General features: G+C 40.3%; 1 protein-coding gene across 1 annotated transcript in view; it reads right to left on the bottom strand.

Annotated features, from left to right (window-relative positions):
* The window catches only part of ABCG8 (ATP binding cassette subfamily G member 8), a 251,544-nt gene that overhangs the window by 230,910 nt on the left and 720 nt on the right, over positions 1 to 19,914 (bottom strand). The window lies entirely within an intron of this gene.

The raw sequence follows: 19,914 nt of genomic DNA on the forward strand, positions 1-19,914 counted from the left end.
CAGCCCATGTCTCCTGTACACATATGATATTAAATTTCCTAATGTACTCAGCCCATTCCTTGTTGTAAAATTTACCCGCTATACCGGCTATGTTCCATGAGATAAATCTCACCCCCTCTCCCCTCCATTCCACTCCCTCCTGATCCCTTGATCTTAATTCCAACAATGGCCCTTGAATTGCCTGTTCAGGTACCCCTCCTATGTTGTTTTTAACTATTGCCTCAGGTTCAACACACATTGAATCTCCCACCCCAATCGCCGAAGTTTGTACAGCCTTTAAACTTAGCTCCTCCCATGTTTCTACCAGGTCGCCCTTTTTAATACAGCCATGGGGGGTGTTATCTGTATGTCAGTCGACCCCCTCTAGTCCATACAAACAGTTGAACTGGTTATGAGTATAAAAGGGTTGTTCCGGTCGACCAACTATCGGTCTGGGGTGTAAGGCCTGATGTCTCCCCCTCCTCCCAACCCTCTCCCAAGTATCATGGGTTTGGGGTTGCTGAAATGGGACCGGGTTAATTGGGAAAAAGAACGACACATGGAGGGTTTGGATGGTAGATTCCCTCGAGCTATTTTTACCCTGACATATAAACTCCACCGTGCCTGTATCCCTGAAACTCACTAGTATACAATCCCCTTTTATGGATTTTTGTGTTCTCCCCACCCATGGTACCCTTCTTACCATTATAATTTCACTATTGAAATGTGTCGGAAGGGGTCTGTTTATATTTAACCACTTAATTACCCTACTTTTCAGGGCACAAAAGTCCTCCCTTTCCCCTTCCTCGAGTGGGGGGACACCCGCCATGACTACCGTAAAAGCGTTAGTCTCTGGGGGTAAGTTAGGTCTGCGTGGTCTCAGGGTGAGCTTCATTAAAGGGGTTGGGATAGTATTACCTACCGGCTGTGCCGGGGGTACAGGTCCTGGCGATTGGATGGGCATATTGGCAGGGGGAGGTTTGAATGTGACAGGCTTTGGTCTTAGGAGTTGTTGTTGTGAGGGTGCCACATTCACGGCTTGTGAAGGGACTGGAATGACAGCACTATTTGCCGTCAATTGGGGCACTACGGTAGGGAGAATGGGATCAGATTGCACTCCCTGTCGGCCAGCTTGAGTTTTCAGACTACCTAATGTCGCCTCCAGAATAGTTAGTCTGATCTCTATCTTTTTAATACTCTCGCTGATCGGCAATAGCAGGGACCTTAGCAGGAATTCTACATTTCCAAGCGGGACAACAGACAAGGGAATATTAGCAATAACCGCTCCTGTGTCCTTTATCGTACCAGGAGCTGAATCCTTAACAATGGGTTTTGGGTCTAAGACCACCGGTGGTTTTCCTACCGGCATTGGGGTTTTTAGGGACTTGCCAAAGTCCGAGTGTAGAACCTTGGGTTGACTCTTTCCTTGATTACCCTTAGATTTCCTCCTGCGCTTATTGGGGGGGGGTCCAAAAACTACTTGAATGTTAGACGGTTTAGATGTGGCTTTCCTCGGTTTGGGGGCCGGGGGAAGTTGGGACACTAGATCAATTCTCGTCCTAGTTGGACTCGGGGCTCAACCATTACCAACAGTAAATTCCTCTTAGAAAAAGTGCAACAGACCATCAGAGAGTTTGAAGATTTTAACTCTCATAAGAAAACTGAAGAACTACAGAATGATATTAGAAGGTATAACAAAGAAAAAACATATCCTTATCTCAATAAAGATTAATATACCCCACAAGGTCCCAATCAACAACGGAAAAGGACCACATTCTCTGACACTAACTCAGAAACAGGAAGTGACCAATCACTAGACACTCATTACCGTCAATACGACCAACAGCCATCTACTTCACGGCAGGCTTTTTTAGGCCACGAGCGCAGGGGCACGGGTCCTCTGCAGAGACAGCAGTCGTCCAAAAGAGGATTGTACCGCAACTAATATACGCCAGGCTTCCGCCAGATCCGCAATCAATATTACGAGTGGTAACATCTGATAAATCCATTCCTATTTTCAATTTGTCTTCTCACATTTTATCAGAGCATGAAACTGCAGTTTTTTCAGCAGGCCTGAGCTTTATACCTACCTATAAAAATGACTTTTTTCAAACTAAGTTGGAAATGTATAACATTTTTCGCACAGTAAGGTTAAAAGGTTTTTTTGCTAACAACACCTCCAAAGCAAATAATGGAATCACTGGTCTAAAAAATCCATCTACCTTTTATCCGACCAATTCAATGGTCAGAAAGGAGGTCATCACATTCGAAAATGCGACACTAATAGAGATTGAAAATCTCTTCAAAGAGAAAGTGCAGTTAAAATCTAACTTTTCCAAAGAACAGCAACAAGTATTACAAAATCTACAATCGTTCCCACAAGCCTTGATCAAACCTGCTGATAAGGGGGTCGGTATAGTTATCTGGGAAAGAGAAAAATACAATCAAGAAGTTCTCAAACAACTCTCGGTAGCTGCCCATTATAAAGAATTAGCAGTAAATCCAACAAACAGGCTTGCAAAAGAGATCGGCATACTTAGCAAATGGGACTTTGATGGCGGAAGGCTGAATGAGAAAGAGGCAACCTTCTTGAGCAATAAAACACCGACGGTCCCAGCGATCTATATGCTACCAAAGGTGCATAAAGATCCGCTAAACCCACCAGGAAGACCCATAGTTTCAGGGTGTAATTCCATTCTTAAACCTTTAGCACAATACTCTGACTACTTTATTAGACCTTTTGCAATAAATCAACCGTCCTACATAAGAGATACTATGGCGGTGAATAATGAAGTAGAGAACTATGACTTTGACCCTCTAAATGAACGTCTTGTGTCTATGGACATAGAACGTTTATACACAAACATCCCCCAACAAGAGGTACTGGCTATTCTGACTGATCTCTTAGAAACTAGACCCAGACCACACAAGGTACCAACGGATTTTATCATTGAATGTGTAAGAATCTCTTTATGTGAAAACTTCTTCCTATTCCAAAACACCTTTTCCCAACAACTAAAAGGAGTGGCAATGGGGGCAATTTATGCCCCGGATATTGCAAATATCTATGTTGCCACATTTGAAAACAAACACGTTCTGCATATATCTAACCCATTTTCAACTAACATCAGAAAATGGCTTAGATATATTGATGATGTGTTTTTGGTGTGGCAGGGAACAAATGACCAACTACAGGCTTTTCGTGTATGGCTTAATTCTAGAAGATTACATCTGCGGTTCACTATGGAATATGATACCCATGAAATGAATTTCTTGGATATCACAATTAAAAATGATGTTAACAACCATCTCCAAACAACATTATATACAAAACCCACATTAAGAAATACTCTTTTAAACTACTAAAGCCATCATCTACAAGCTTTAAAAGATGGGTTAACCTTTAGACAGTTCCTGCGCTTGCGCAGGAATTGTACCTTTAAAGAGGATTATTTCATAGAAGCCAGGAAATTGAAAGACAAATTGAAAATACGTGATTATCCATCCAAATTACTAAAAAGATCAATGAAACGTGCCTGGTACAACGATCGTGACGCTTTATTGACTGTCAGAGATCGTCCGAGAAAATCCAACCTGGTATGTGTTTCCACCTTTGGAACACACACTAATGCCATCAAAATTGCAACACTACAAATGTAGTGTATTGCATGCAATGTCCTTGTGGCTTGCACTACATAGGCAAAACGATTCAGCCTGTCAAAAAACGTATTCTTCAACACCAGTCCCACATCAAGTGCAAGAAGGAAAATGGTCCATGACCAACATCGAGGCCATACGGAACATGAAATGCGCTGGTGGGTGATTGATGTCATCAAATTCACGAAAAGACAGAATAAAGTTGATAAAGTTCTCACAATTAAAGAAGGCAAATTGATCTGCCAGGCGGACCCTGTGAAGCGAGGGCTTAATTCTGCAACAGAGTGGCATGCTCTGGCTTGTATACATTGAACCTCTGATTTTCTAGGGAGAGTCTTCGCTTCTAATATCACTAATCATATGTATTACCACAAAACAGACAAACATTTAGTCAGTATGATTACCTGCTAATATCATGATCTACTATGACTACTTTTGTGGCTATCCGCGTCTGTTCTCTTTAAATTTGGATATAAGATCTGTATTCTAGTATCGAAATAGAACCATTATATTTTTACATATTGTTATTGTGTATGACAGGTACCCATCTGTCATTATTATGTATGTCACTAGAACTATTCTGGCTATATCCATCAATATGTCTTAGTTCAGGACAAATAGGAATCTCAAAACTGTACTTAGGTAATGCTAGACATTGCTTTAAACATTGTTCCAAAAAATTTTGTTGCAATATTAGTTTGCTAAAATGGTGAGCCAAAATGCATCTGATCGCGATAGGAATACATTTATAATGCACATGTATGATAAATAAGAATTTTTAAAATGTACTTTGAGATTGCTAGATACTGTTTTGAACCCTGCTATAAAAAAAAAAAAAATTGTGATGGGATATTAGTTTACTAAATTGGTGAGCTAAAATGTATCTGTTTGAGATAGGCACAACGTTATAATGTACATGTTTTTCTCTTTTGTTAGATGAATGTATTCGGAATACATTGTGATGTGAACTTGGCTCTTTAAGTATTATGTTCTTGATGGCATACGAATACCAACATGATATTCATTTTGTGCAATGTATTAATTTTGCTTGATGGATTGTCACGACTAATTAATGCCGATACCAGATTCAAACATTATTTAGAATCAGGACTTTGTTCCTAAATAACAACACTAGATTTGCGTCGAAAATGACAGAACCAACTCACTGACTGTCACGCCTGCCAGTCCTCCGTATAGACCGAGCTACTCTTCTGCACGCATGCGCGAGGGAACGAGTCGGAAATAAAGGCCTGACCTCCCCGCACTACGTGGCTTCGCGTTCTAGTGTTTGTTGTTCCTTGTGAGCACGTCACTTCCGTTTGAGCCGTATCTGTTGTTTGGTTCCGTTCCGTATGATGGCTATTCCTCTCTCTGACACTCGTTCCTGATTCAGTATAGCCGGCCACCGTTTGCTCGGTCCTCGGCTGTTTACCAGTTCCGTGTTTACTCCCTGCTTTCACCGCCCTGTAGTTTCTTCGTTATCTGAGTCCGAGGCGGCCCCCCTGTTACAGTACCTACTTTTGAAGTTGTCCCGCAGTGGAGAGCCGTTACGTTCCTGAGTTGGAGATCCGTCTTCCAGAACCTCGTGGGGACTCTCGGCAGGAGTATTCACGGTTCCGCCCATCGGCCGGACACCTAGTAGTTCCGCCGGCCGGCCGGACTTGTGGAGCGCCTGCCTGGGTACCTCTGAGGGATTGTGATAGACGTAGTCCACCAGGTTCTTTTCTTTATGTTATTTTTATTTTTGGACTCACTGGTGCTATTTGGGAAGACTGGCAACCGTCACAGTACGTGGGCAAGAAGACCGGGTAAGGCGCTATTCAGCGCCACATTTAATATTACAACCCCATAGCAGTGTAGCATGTTGTGACATGGAATTTGTTGCCTTTTGCAGATGAGACATAAATCATTCGTATCGCCTCTCGTCATGACAGTCAGTGTTATTACTATTGGAATCCCTTGGTAAGAGAATCTTAATTTGCAATTATTGCGTACTCTCTGCTGCACCCAGGAGCTAATTGCACTTACTTGTTGTAGATAGGTACTCTTCTTGTACACTGTTGCTGATTTAGAAGAGCTACACGAATCACGTCCACTAATTACATACTAGCTATCATTGACATATAGGTAAGAATCTGTGTACGGTTTCATATTGTACTATCTGTATGTGGTTACTGTGCTTTTAACTCACCCATTCCTTTCTAGAGCCTGTCTTCACCTTGAGGGATACCAGCCAGAGGAGTCCTGTGTTTTCCCTACCTTTCCTTGTTTTGTTCCCTCCTTTCCCTCCATACCACCATTGCATTCTAGTGCTTGATAGATGCAATAGGTGCAGGGGGGAAGGGCTGGGCTTGTCGACGCTTCCTGGCACTCCTGTAGAGAAGACGCTTGGACCCTTACACTGACTCGGTCTTTCCAGCCGCGATCGCATAAAAAACAACATGCATAGATGACCGCCACCTTCAAATATGGTTGAAGATGGTTGCCATCATTATTGTTTCACAATATGTAACCACCCTTACATTCTAATCAATGGCAAAAATAAAAGAAGTGGACCACCTCGTGACGCTTAAATATACTGAGTAATTTCTTTTGGCATCTAAACTCATTTCCCATAATGGAGATCCTGGTAGTTAGCTACAATAACCACGTTGAAAGATGGCCGCTGTATATGTCCATAGTCAAAGATGGCCGCTATTAGTGAAGTAGATCAATTAACAGTCCTCTTTCTGCTTCCAAACACTTTAAAATCCGGATCGGCTCCCATGGTAGCTTGATGCGGCATCTTTGTGCGCTCCCAACTGCCGTTCATGGCTCGTAAATCGGAGGTATGTACAGCCACCCGCTAGTTTAGATCCATTCCACCATAGAACCACGCATTTAGTCTAATTAGACTAAAATCTTTTTTTAGTTGCAGAATAAAAGAATTGATCGAATCCTTGTGTAGAGCACCCAACTACGATAATACACTGGAGTTCTGTCTTGAATTGCATAACGTTGATGACTGTCGATAAGCACTGATAGGCTAAAATAAGGTGATGTGTTTCTTGTGATACCATCTTAAATAGAGTAGGCGTTTCCCTAAAGGTTTTACTGTCTATTTTTTGTAAATAAGACAAACATCCCAGAAATGCTAGTTACTTTGAGTCACACACGTCTTATGCTAGGATTGGTATAAACAATATTAAAAGGTTTTCCTTTGAATTCTTTTTAGACCGATAGAACAACTCGGATCGTCACGACCCTCAAGTGTGAGATCATCTTCCAGTTTGAGAAAGTTTTTATCGACACGCTATATAGCTTGAATATGCTCCCTCTGGCACTACTAAGGTAATAATGAACGCGCCATAAGTTTGCGTTAGTTTTTTATCTCTTTGGAATACAAAATGAATTAAAAGCTATCCCTTTTCTTCTGTTCTACATGAGACAGATTAGCTCATTTGCAGCTTCATAATTCTGAAGATATAAAGCCAAGCTGCTGTGACTGATTTTAGGTATGTCCCTAACTTCAATTTATCAGGACTAAAAATGAAATGTAATTACATTTATCATGATTAAATTAGATAGGTCAAGACATGCTTGACAAAATTTAAAAGGTTCTCTGAATAAACACCAATATTTGATAAGGAATACGAAATAGCCCTCATGTTCTGTCTATGTTGGTGGCAACATTGTTTATAGACAATTTAGGAACAAATGCTCAAGAGTCAATTTGTATTTTAAATCAAGACGGTCTTTTCCCGATATGATTGTTACCCTATGTGAACAAATGTATGAATTAAAACTTGATTCCTTTCGGACACGCTGAAATTCTAAAACCCTAAATGCTAAACCATGGTATTAGGCAAAATTCTCAGTGGGCATGGTACACATCCATTAGGACATGAATAGTCACCATAACTCTGATTTCTATATGGTTACTCAAACTATCTCTAGATATGTTTGTTTATACCTTGAACTATGTGAAATGAAATAATAATAACCTAAGAAGTACAAATATTATAGAACGTATCTTAAATGAAATAATTGTATAATGGTGTAACACTTACACAGATGTTATAGAGATATTGTTTTTATATTCATATGCTAGAATAAATAGTAATTTTCTTTTGTTCTACTTACTAACAGGGGTCTACAACCTTAATACTATACAGTCCTGAAGATGGTCTCATTAATACAAAACTAGAGACCGAAACGTCGACCTACACACTTTTTTCCTCCATATTTATTTGTGGCTTATTTTGAGAAAAAGTGTTGGTAATTGTCACAGTGAAGGTTTACAAGTATTGAATAACTACCTTCTTTTCTCATTGCATGTATTGTATATAAGTACCCTCTACAAAAATTCTAACATAAAAAGTGAATATTTTCATATATACACCCGTTTCTGCTTGTTTTGTACACCTTTTTTCTATAAATATTCCATATGATTTATATTGTTTTGCCTTAGACGGTGTTTCAACTGTTTGAAGAAATTGCAAAAAGAATTAAGTTTTCTGAAAGAAATTAATTAGCAAGCATGTAGTTAATCTTGTTCTCAAATGCTATTATAAAATAATCTAACTATATAACCAAATAAATCCCTTGAAGGCACATTTACCCATTCCACAGAACCAGTAAGACTGCAATTCAAAATTTCAAAAAGTAAAACAATTACAAAATCCCCAACACAAATAGAACACCTAAATTAAAAGTTATTCAATACAATTGTTTAGTTGAAGCGTATTACTAGTCTGCCCGTCCTCGGTGCTCCTTCAGTAGGGTGTGTTCTTCTACCTCCCTGGGCGACTAGAGCACAGCCTTCACCAAACTGAAGCCTCTAGTCGGACTCAAGGAGTAAAAATCGCCACCTCACCCTCTTGTGCTCTCTCCTACCTAAAGCAACAATGTGGATACCTTCAAGCAAATGGAGCCCCATGATGGCAGGAAAAATTAATCGAGCTCCGGGTGGAGAAAAACACTCCCCTTGCAAACAAAGGGCCAAATTAAGTTTGCCAAGGAAAATGCCTCAAGGCCACAGAATCACTAAGACTGCAATACATAATTTCATGCAATAGTACATTGTTGCTCCATAATCCATGTAATATCTACAAGGAAAATATGTTAGATCATCCTGATACTATAATATGTTACAATGTGCCCTGAATTTCTTCAGAGTAGGGTACACATTGGTCATTTTAATTATCATCTCTAACATCCAATGACAGCCAAAGACTCCAAATAACAGTGGTATTTGGCCTGGCAAAGAAAAAATTTGCTATTTTTTTTTTTTTTTGTATGTTCTTATATAGCGCTCGAATCACCCGGAGGCATCTTGGCGCTTGCCTTGGGAACCCGTCCTGGCTTTTCCCTGTGAGATAGCCCCTACAGGGCATCCCCAAGGTGAAAGCCAGGCATCCCGCCGCGGGGGGCCGTTGTGGAGATTAAGCAAGCTTAATGCCCAGAGTTGCAGAGTGAGAACCCATGATTAGGGCAGGCACCGGAGCGAGAATTATCGAGTCCGTGGACATTTGAGCTCAAGACCCTGACGCGTCGGGAATTGAACCCTGGTCCCGGGTCTGATCTCTGCTCCTGGGTCTGCCTGCTCTAACCAGTGAGCCACACTTCTCCATCTGTCAGGCCTTCTGAAATCACTTCTTCTTCTTGAATAGGAATAACAATAATAATAATAACATAAATAATAATAATAATAATAATAATAATAATAATAATAATAATAATAATAATAATAATAATACAAAGAATGTTGTACAAACGACTGCATGTTTTAAAATGGCACACTTGCAGAGCATGATAATGGACCTAACACACTCCAGACTGCCTTTAATCAAGTGCATGTGTGCGGATTGCTCTTCTGTCACTGCTGGGTGGACTTTATTAAATATTTACTGTGGGTGTCTGTAATAAAGGCATTTCTGTAGGCTAATCCTCAGCTGGTTAAAACTGACCAAGAAGAGAAACCTATGCCCTCTCAAAGATGGTACGCTAATCCCTATGTACTGCTATTACTTGGTCTAAAGCCATGTGCGGCAATTCACCAACAAACCATGGATAGTAAAAGTGACATGAGATGCCCTTTCACTTTAATGACAGGAAGTGACACCATATGACCCCTGACCCTGATTTCTTTCAGAAAGGCATGTCACATGACAATTGAGGATTTGCGTTGGATAGTAGTAAAGCAAAGGTACGTTATGCGCTACTTTGCATTATTTTGTATCAAGGACAGTCAAGGAATTTTCCAACCCATCAGCCACAGAGAACACACTCCACCCTCCAAAGAACTCTGGGACGCCCTTTTGGATTACTTCCACAGCAAGATTGCCTCCATCTGCAACAACTTCGACCCTCTACCCACTGTGCTCAACCTCAACAGCCTCAATCAACAGCGCACACCGGCTGAATGATCACAATTTGGTCTCCGCTCACCATGCAGAGCATCACGGTCATCATGCCATCCATCCACTCTGGGGCACCCACTGACCCTGCCCTATCATCTTTTGAACCTCGGAACCAACCCAATCAGTATAGGGGTCACCAGCAACATGAACACCTTCATCACCACAGAAGCCTTCCCTAACAGATGGAAACACACAGAGGTCAGACCCATCCTAAGGAAACACTGAGCCTTCCCCAGCAAACAAAAAAATTATCAACCAATCTCCTTGCTCCCCTACCCAGCCAAAGTACTTGAAAAGGCCCTCAACCAACAGCTCACCGAATACCTAAAACAAAGCCACCTACTTGACTCCTCCCAATCAGAATTCTATGCACACCACAGCACTGAGGCCGCGCTGATCACTGGCACACGCAACATCAGAATCCTCCTTGACTGCAGATGGACTGTGGTTGTGATCCCCCTCGACCTCTCTGTTGCATTTGACACTGTATCCCATCAAACCCTCATCAACAGACTCTACAACATCGGCATACAGCAAAATGCCCTCAAGTGGATCATGTCCTTCCTTACAGGATGCACATAGAGCACCTGGCTGCCTTTCTTCACCTCTGAACCCAAGGACATCATATGCAGAGTACCCCAAGAATCATTCTTCAGCCCGATCTTGTTCAACACCTACATGACCCCCCTCACACACATCATCAGATCCGACGGCCTCAACATAATTTCCTACGCAGCCAACAACCAACTTATCCTCTTGCTCACCGAACACCCCTCCACCACCGGAACTAAATTCTGAGGTGCTATTGACCAACATAGTCAACTGGATGAGAGGCAACTGCCTTAAACTCGACTCCCACAAGACAGAAGCACTAATCTTCAGGAAGAGCATTTCCATATCGAACCACACATGTTGGGAAGCAGAAATCGGAACTACACCCACACCAACAGACCATGCATGCAACCTAGGCATCTTCCTCTACAAAGAACTGACTATGAAACAACAAGTCAATGCAGTCACCTCCTTCTGCTTCCACACCCTTTACACGCTCCACGGAATCTTTAAATGGATCCCAGTCTACACCAGAAAGACCATCACCCAAGCCCTCATCACCAGTCACCTCGACTATGGCAACACTCTCTATGCCGGCATCTCCACCTAGCTCCTCAGAATACTCCAAACCATACAGAATGCAGCACCCAGACTCATCCTGGATCTCCCCAAAAGGACCCATATCCTCCACTGGTTCCTCATTAAAAAGAGATGCCAGTTCAAGAGCCTCACACATGTCTACAAAGCTCTACATGATCAAGGACCAGCCTATATCAACCACCGACTGAATTTTCCATTTAACCGCAATACCCCTGCGCTCCTCCTCACTGGCCCAGGTGCACACCCCCAGCATCAGTCCCAGCCGCAGCAGAGGATGCTCCTTCTCCTACATCACTGCCAAGACCTTGAACGACCTGCCCCTCCAGCTTCGAACAGCACCCTCCCTGGCGTACTTCAGGAAAAGATTCAAGACCTGGCTTGTCGATGGAGGCGTAGCACCCACAGCGCCCAGATACCCCTAGGGGTGACAGTGCTGAGATATACAAATGTGGTTTGATTGATTGGTTGAAGGGGGCAGTCCATGCAACCATTCATAGGTGCTGACACAAATGTCTATCTACAAACATTGGTATACAAGAATATGCACCAAATATTGTGCCTCCTCGAGGTAAGCATAACAAAGTTTTAATTTCTTCTCATTTTTCCAACTTTGCATGTGTGCTGCATTGTTCAGCGCACATACAACGTGGAAAAAGTCTTAAAGCCGTTTTTTTGTACTGGATGGGGTCTCTTTCAATACAAAACCTATGCTTTAAAGATTGAGACACATTTCACTCTGGTACATGGATACTGCAGTATCTAATCTTATTAAATATGGTACATTTTTTCTCCCCCTTTGATTCAAAGTAGTGAAGCAACCTTGGGGCAGTGTAGCCTTGTGTCAAAGAATAGTAAATCTGGGCATCAATCTCACACAATCTCTCTCACTACCTGTCACATGACTTTCACTCACACACATATGCTCACACATTTAGAAACATTATCTCACACATATGCAAGCTCTTTCTTACTTAAACACACTCTCACCTGGAAGCACGCATACAACATACATTTAAAAGTATTTTTACTTACCACAGATGTCACCATATGTCCCAAGTGTGCTCCATTTTTTATGACACTAATAGTAAATAATTATTATTCAGTTTTAGTATAATGAAAAACATGCAGACAGTAAGGAATGCAGACCCTCTCACCCCTCTGTGCTTGGCACTGATTTTTCAACCTCTGAGGACAGGGGTCACAAGGGGCAAGTCAGGGGTTGCAGATGCGACCCCAGGCGAGCCCTAAATGACGTTCATGTGAACATCATTCCAATTTGCTCAAACTTGACAACACTCTACATCACAATTGTAGCAACACAATGAGTTAATTCCACTACTCCTTGTACATGACACCAAAACACTTCCAACATAGGCCACACTAACAACCCACATCCTTTCAGACAAAAAAACCCAATACAATACCCATATATAACAACAAATTAACATAAAGTGAATATGTTATATTCCTCACGTTTATACCCTACATTGCACACTTAGGTGCAATGAAGGTTTGTTGAGTTAAGAACACTACTATTGTCAATCACACATGGCACAAAAAACCACTTCCCACCTAGGCTACAGTACAATTTAGCATTCTTCTAAAAGGCACTGCATAACAGTGCAATGTATTACATGTTCTATGATGCACTTTGGCACCTCTTTAGGGTTATGAAGTGCTGTATAAATGCACCTGCAATACAAAACTAAGAATGAAGAAGGACTTTTGTTACAAAATAGCCTTACCGGTTGACTTTGCCAATGCTTGTTTTATTTCGCACTTCGAGGGAGGGAGCAAATGTACTTTGCATAGCGCATTAATAGACCTAACCAGCACTCAATGCTGTAGAGATGACTTTAGTAGAGAAAGGGAGCACAGAAAGGCAAGTTGTAGAGAAACAGCCATCTTTTATTCTTGGACAATATCTGTGGCACTGTTGTTTTTAATGCATAGTGGTAACATCAATTCATTCGTATTAAACTAAAATAGCCCTTTTAAAGTACCTACAAAATAGCTTGTTTGACTGTAAATTGTTGTTTAGCTGGAGTGGGTGTTCAATTTATGATTGAAACAATTGTGTACCAATTCACAAGCAGTTACAGATTTCAGCTCAAATTGTTCACTTGCATATGCCTCATTTCTTTCAAATCCTCCTGGGAAATGCAAAAGAAATGGGAATACACTGGCAATTTAGGTTCTCTTTACAGTACCAGTCTGTTTTTTATCCTACAAAGTCTTTTGTAAATAAAGCTGACCTATATTGTATATTGTGGTCAAGCTCAAAATATATATATATTTTTTACAAATGCAAACCTTTGTGTTTCCTTCTTGGACAAACGCTCTTCACAGAATGGACACCAACAGCTGCATTCGAGCAGGAATAGCCAGGCAGACATTCCTGGATTTGTCCAAGCTTGATCTTGTCAGTGTGTTGGGGCTGTTTGATCTTGCATCCTTGACATGGTTGCCCCTGTCTTTTGCCTCTACCTCCTGTATTTTTTATGTTATGCTGGACTTCGTTTTTGCTGGTTTATGTACTCTGGGCACTTTGCCACTGCTGACTAGTGCTGAAGTGAAAGTGCTCCCTGTGAAGACTACAATTCTGATTGGTTCTCCATGATTGGTATCCTTTAGTTACTGGTAAATCCCTGGTAAATTCCTAGTAAAGTGCATTTGGTGTACCCAGGGCAACTAGTGGACCTGCAGCACTGCTTGTGCCACCCACATTAGTATCCCTGTAAACATGCCTCAGACCTGCCATTGCAGTATCTGTGAGTGCAGTTTTAAACTGCCATGGCGACCTGGCAAGTTCACTTACTTGTCAGGCCCTAACCTTCCCGTTACTAAATGTAAGGTGCCCCCCTGGGGAGGGCGCAGTGCATGTGAAAGGTAGGACATGTACTGGTGTGTTTTACATGTCCTGATAGTGAAATACTGTCAATTAGATTTTTCACTATTGCAAGGATGAGCTCTCCCATGGGCTACCATTGGAGCTGCCTTGTGACATTTTGCAACTGTAGCCTTCAATTGGGAACAGCTAGAGATTTGGAGTTAGGACTCTTAACTCAGAATGTAAATACACATCTTCTTGTAAAGGTGGTTTTTAAATTGTGTGTTTGAAAATGCCACTTTTAGAAAGCGTAGTAGGTCATTGGGCAACCCAATAACCCCTTGTGGGCTTGGGTATCAAAGTTAGAAAGGGAAAGATGCCTACAAGGGATTTATTCAAATCAAAATAATTTTAAGTAGCTCTATAGATATATCTGTATAGTGATATCTAATATCACTCAATGGAATAAATCAAAATGAGTTGTACAAAATAGATTAGTAAATCAATTATACTAACCGGGTGAACCAAAGTAGAAAAATATATTTCAGATATCATAAATTAGAAAAGATAAGGGTATAGAAATAATAACGAGAAAGCTCAACAAACATTGACAACAGAGATTATATAGGTTAGATATAAGTAGGTATCCTAGTTATCAATGCATGGTTATCCATCATCATTAAGCAATACAGTGAGTCTGTCCTATATATAAGATTCAGCACTCAAAGGTAACTAATTTAACAATCACTAGAGAGAAGAATGGATTAGTCGTTGACGTTTTGGTCTATGTTGCATCAAGTCATTGAGACCATCTTCAGCACAAAAATAACTCTTCTGCAATTTCTTGACCCTGGTCAAAGAATCGGCTAACTGGGATTCACAAATAAGATATCTCCAGTACCAAATAGGAGCAGAGGTATTAGTTTGATTCGCCTCTTTGGAGGAACAAAGAAAATGAATTTCTTGTCTAGCGTTGCCACTGCATCTGTCTCACAGTCACGATTCACGTAAAACTCTCATCGAGTAGAGTTCTATCGACAGAATTGCTTCAGACCTTTAAAAGTCATAATTTTAGTTCTGTATGTTGGATTTTTTTCGTTTTGGTCTTGTGTGGTTTAGATAAAGATAATTTATTTTTCGAAACTGGTGTGGTGTCAATTGTAGTGTTTTTATTGTGTTACTGTGTGCGTTTTGTATAAATACTTTACACATTGCCTCTGAGATAGACCCGACCGCTCATGCCAAGCTACCACGGCATGATCAGGGGTTATCTTGGGTGTATAATCCCTTTACCCTGACTAGAAGGAAGGGTCCTTATTTGGACAGGGTGCATGCACTGCCAACTAGAGACCACCATTTTTAACAGGGGCAAGAACATTGTTGTATTGAACACATTGCATTAACGCCTGCATTTTCATGAATGCACTGCACTGGAATGATGCGATTGTGTGGCTGCGCCCTTTTACACATAATTATAAATTTGCCACACTAGGCACATAATTCATCATCTGTTGCACAATCTGCAGATTTTAACAACAACAATAAGTTTGTTCCTAGCTCAAACGGTTCAAGCGTTTTAAAAAACTCAGCAACGTGGATTGCCGTTCAGTGTAGGGGCCTTTGCAAAGGTTAGCTGGTCACCTTTCTGTTGCTTATTTCTATATTTGGGAGTTAAACTACTACTAACCAGGTACAACCAATGCCCAGGCAGTGTTAACAAATGACAAAATAGTGAAGTAATACTATGATAAAATGTGCCGCATTACGCTACATAATTTGTCTTATCTTGCCTCATAATTTACACGACAATGCTGCATAATTTGGCCCTCCTCTGCCGCATAATTGAACTTGCCCTCACTATCTGGTACAATTAATACAAATAATACATTGAGAGATTTGTTTATAGATCACAGTAAGGGAAACCCATGGATTCTTCATAAGAAACAAGTGAACAGCCTGACATCAAATTACTATGAACACGTTGCTAATAATGGGAGGTTTAACATAAAGGTCATTTTTAACAATTACATTAGAATGTATAATCCATGCTTGTTCATTGTCCATCAAACTGGCAAGATCTAAACATTTCCCGTCATCTTCATTAATAAATACTTGAATACAAACTTTACAGGTTTTCTTTTCAAATGTGATATATTTACTACTGGAGTCTATGTATTTCATTTTAAATAACACATTTGAAAAACTGTACAATTTGTATTCAAATATCTATTAATAAAGAAGATTATGGAAAATAATTGGATCATGCTGGGTTTATGGACTATAAATTGATAGGGATTGATATATTTTCTACTGTAATTGTAATTTTTGATACAGATGTTTATGTTAATTATTTTAAATTGACATTACAATTTTAAGTGACATAACCTTAACAGATTATATGTTTATTAGTGGATACACACACACACACATTTACAGTTAAGGGTATCAAAAATTACAAGGCCTGCGAATTAAAGTACTGAATCCTTCTCTCGATTTAAAGAATCTTACCTGCGATCTGATGACAAACGATGTAAAAACTGCTGTTTTTACAGCTATCTCACCCTTTGCCCTAATATCAGAGGCTTGGAAGGGGCTCATGGGCTTTAACGAAAGCAAGGGAAATGGCCCTCACGCTGCAGTTTGGCAATAAAAACATAAATATTTGAGATTTGATTAGCCCTGCAAACCTCTTAGCCCTGATGCCACTAACTTGCTGTACTAATAATTGTTACACCCCTGCAGCCCCAAATAACAACATTTGATCTGCACACTAGCTTTCTGCAAGAGTGAAGTTAATTGACATTTTTGTTGTGCAAGCTGAGTTGGAGCCATCACAAGTTGCCAATGCCTGGCCTGGGGGAAGGAATAGGTTCATTGTGTTTTCAGGTAACCCTATTAAAGAGGGTTCCGAATAGTCCATACGTTTGAATGTGCATGCAATCACACTAATCGATACCCGAGGAAACGTGCCAAGACTGTACCATACCGAAAGGAGCAAACACATGTAAACACAAAGAATCATCCATACCGTTCACTCAAGAAGCCATTCCTTTAGTGATGATGCCATATGCTGCAGGAAGCCAATCAGAACGCCGCTGGGCAGCCCATACCTCCCTACACCACATGTTGTGGTTCAAGCAGATGCGGGAAACCCTCCACTAACTTTGCTTCTGTGTTTGGCAAGAAATGCACTCGTTTTTTCTAGTTCACCTGTTATTTCACCCAAACTTGCAGCACTTGCATGTTCCACTCATCCCTACTTATGGAACAATTACCAACAAAACGTTTTCTGATGGAAAGCAACTGCAATAAATATACCAATTATTCCGAGTTAAGGACACTGTATTCATCAAACAGTATGCAGATAACTTCTATTTTCAGCAATGTAAATAGGAGGTTAGTGTTTAAGAATTCGTTTAGTTTATCTCAAGAACATATCTATCATTGGTAAAGTTTACCACACATAAGAATAATTGTCCAAAGTAGTGTGGCACATTGTGAGATCATTAATTGCCCAAAGTAGTGTGGCACATTGTGAGATCATTAATAGCCCAAAGTAGTGTGGCACATTGTGAGATCATTAATTGCCCAAAGTAGTGTGGCACATTGTCAGATCATTCATTGTCCAAAGTAGTGTGGCACATTGTGAGATTCATTGATTGCCTAAAGTAGTGTGGCACATTGTGAGATCATTAATTGCCCAAAGTAGAGTGGCACATTGTGAGATCATTAATTGCCCAAAGTAGTGTGGCGCATTGTGAGATTCATTGGTTGCCCAAAGTAGTGTGGCACATTGTGAGATCATTAATTGCCCAAAGTAGTGTGGCGCATTATGAGATTCATTGGTTGCCCAAAGTAGTGTGGCACATTGTGAGATTCATTTGTTGCCCAAAGTAGTGTGGCACATTGTGAGATTCATTGGTTGCCCAAAGTAGTATGGCATGTTGTGGGATTCATTAATCTGGCCCAGTATAAGCAGTCTGAATGAGGTTTAAATAGAAAAAAATACAGTTTAGGGAATGTTCAGAGCTCCAGAAGTCCTGTGCATGTTTAAACAAGTCCTATTTCTCATAGAATTCAGAAGACCAGGTGATATTTCATCCTGTTCCTGTTTAAGTTCCATCAAGGACTTAGGCCTGACCCCAGGAACTTACTTGTAAAATACCATCTGGTTGCAGTTTTCAATTGAGATAAATGAGGAGAACCCTGTTCTTTTAAATGGAATGATCTAATCCTTTCACTTCCCAAAGGGCAATATTAATCACAACAAAAAGTAGAACTAAGTGCCAGACGGGATCGGACTGAGACAGAAAGTAGGCCTATCAGATCACAAGTTGGCTAGGAATATGCCCCAATGGTTCTAGGACAGTGTGCCAGATCACCGTTGATATGTTGAACAAGCACTCTATGGGCAAGAGAGCAGAACACGTCCATCTCTGGGAGCATTCTGAAACCTCACTGCTATTGGCTGAGACCAATGTAACACTAAAAGGATTCTTACAAGCATCCCAATACCTCATTGTATAAATGGAGTAAAGACAGTGGCTAGGTTCAAGTTATACAATCATATAAAGCATACCAAGCCATCTATTTCTTTATATTATCCTTCAAAAAACATAATAGAGTGCACTTTAATAAGCATATGTACATGACCAAACAATCTATATATTTTTTTGAAAAAAATATTTGTATTCAAGATATCTCATTGGATAGAAAAAACTTCTTTTGCAAAAAAATGTTTTTAAAGATGTATCAAATATATAATTTCATGTACATTTGTTTATATTGATGTTCAATATAAACAAACGTACATCTTTAAAAACATTTTTTGCAAAAGAAGATTTTTCTCACCAATGAGATATCTTGAATACAAATATATTTAAAAAAATATATATAGATTGTTTGGTCATGTGTATATGCTTATTAAAGTGCACTCTATTATGTTTTTTGAAGGATTATATAAATAAATATATGGCTTGATATGCTTTATATGATTGTATAACTTGAACCTAGCTGCTGTAATTTGCCCTACAGCTAGCAAGTTTCATTGTTTACCGTAGGGGTCCCCTTCTTTACCAAACAATACCTCATTGTATTACACGTAATGTAAACAACATTAACACTGCTCAACATAGTGCACACTGCGACATAGCCAATGAGGTTTTGGAATTTGAGTGAAAGTATCTAATATGACCTAAACTCTGGGAGAAGAAGTGGTTTCGACATTTAAATTGTAGAGATAAACTCAGGGCTTTAAGTGGGATGAAAAACCTAGGGGGGGGGGGTCTCTCAAAGGTGCGTGGCCGATGTAATTAAGGACGTGGCTTAAAACACCTAAACTAAAAATCTGTGCTTAGCATAGTGTGTCACCCGTCTGGTATTTTACTGTTTCTTACATTACATCCAGATGTATGATACAACAAGTAACATTACACCTACAACAAGCCAGGACTATTGGCTTTGTCAATGGTTGTTAATTGCATAAGATAAATAAGCAACAACTATGGCTTTGTTGCATATAATATTGAAAATGCTTCCATTCTGTAATCATGAAACTGCGAAATACCTATAACGAGTCTCTTTAAAGTTACCTCAAAGGCAGTGAAGGGTGGTTCTGTTGCAGAATTAAGATTTTTTTTTTAACCGTGAGGGTAAACATGGAGAGCCCGATAGGGACCCGTCTCGGCATCTGCTTTTTAGAACTGCCAGTGCTGAGCACCAGCAGGACCCAGGCTACTTAAAGCCCTGGATAAACTGTATTTAAATAAATAATAGGTATTGGGCAAGTGCTGTGGCTTCTAATGCTCTGCACCCGTGGTCAGGTCCACTGAATTTAAACATATGTTATGCGCAGTAATGTAAATATTGTTTTTATAATGACTAACAATGGTATCT

The sequence above is a fragment of the Lissotriton helveticus genome, chromosome 6 (genome assembly GCF_964261635.1).
Source record: "Lissotriton helveticus chromosome 6, aLisHel1.1, whole genome shotgun sequence".
Lineage (NCBI taxonomy): Eukaryota > Metazoa > Chordata > Amphibia > Caudata > Salamandridae > Lissotriton > Lissotriton helveticus.